This window comes from Fragaria vesca, unplaced genomic scaffold, assembly GCF_000184155.1.
Source record: "Fragaria vesca subsp. vesca unplaced genomic scaffold, FraVesHawaii_1.0 scf0510849, whole genome shotgun sequence".
Taxonomy (NCBI): Eukaryota; Viridiplantae; Streptophyta; class Magnoliopsida; order Rosales; family Rosaceae; genus Fragaria; species Fragaria vesca.
The window spans coordinates 1-1,037 of NW_004441319.1; the positions used below are offsets into that span (position 1 = coordinate 1).

General features: G+C 40.5%; 1 pseudogene; it reads right to left on the reverse strand.

Moving 5' to 3' along the window:
* Nucleotides 1-55: 55 nt before the first annotated feature.
* LOC101301258 lies at nucleotides 56-1,033 on the reverse strand (annotated as a pseudogene; the record flags this gene model as incomplete).
* Nucleotides 1,034-1,037: the final 4 nt, after the last annotated feature.

The following is a 1,037-nucleotide window of genomic DNA, read 5'->3' on the forward strand; positions in this document are numbered from 1 at the left end:
AGAAAGCCCCAAGGGCGCCATATTCTAGGAGCCCAAACTATGTGATTGAATAAACCCTCCTCTATCCGTTGCAGGTCGAGGACTACTTCTCCTTCCCCTTCTTCAAACTCCGATTCGTATTGTTCATAGAAAAATCTCTGATCAACGATAGAACAAGATCCATTTTGCATCATATCTAAGGGATTCCTTGGTTCGGGCCGAAGAAGCAATGTCACTCGATCATTATCAAACTGACTGCAATCTTTTTCTGTCCGGGAGGATCCCACCGGCGCGCCTTCTACTTCTAATAGGCCATGAACTAGATTAGAATCATTCTCAACGAGTCCATAAGAAGTAATCCCGTTTTTTTCATCGGGTCCGGGTAGAGACCAAAGGTCTTGAGCGACCGATCCGGCAGAACAACTCAAAAGATAAAGAAGTATCGTTAATTTCTTCATGCTCGTTCCAAGTTCGAAGTACCATTTGTACAAATAAGAACCCCCTCGTTACATGATTTCTTCTTCATATAGATAGATATAGGATCTATGGTAGCAATTACTTAGAAGTACATTTTGTGCAACGGCCCTTCCTATCTGATAGAAAAGGATCCCATGATCCTGAACCGATCTTACTTGGGATCGCAAATCCCAAGTTTGTCTATGAAGAGCAGATCTAATTATATTAGTGTCTATAATTGATTTCTTCTGTGTAATACTAATCGATAGGGCCTCATCGGTAAGTGCTACAAGATCTCGTACATTGGAACCCATGGTTATGGACCCGAATCCATTAGTATAGAACATTTCTTTTCCAAGTGAAATCCCCTAGTATATGAAAGAGTGAAAAAGTGCTTTCGTTGTTGTGGAATAAGAAGCCTTCGTATCTTAATGCATGTATTTAATTTATTCGGAGCTATTAGAGCGGGATCCACTTTTTGGGGAATATGAGTCGAAGCAATAACAAGAATATTTCTAGTGGAACATCTTTCACAATCCCTGGAGAGATAGTTCACTAATAAACCGAGGGATAAGTAATTCGACTCATTCACATCCAGATCA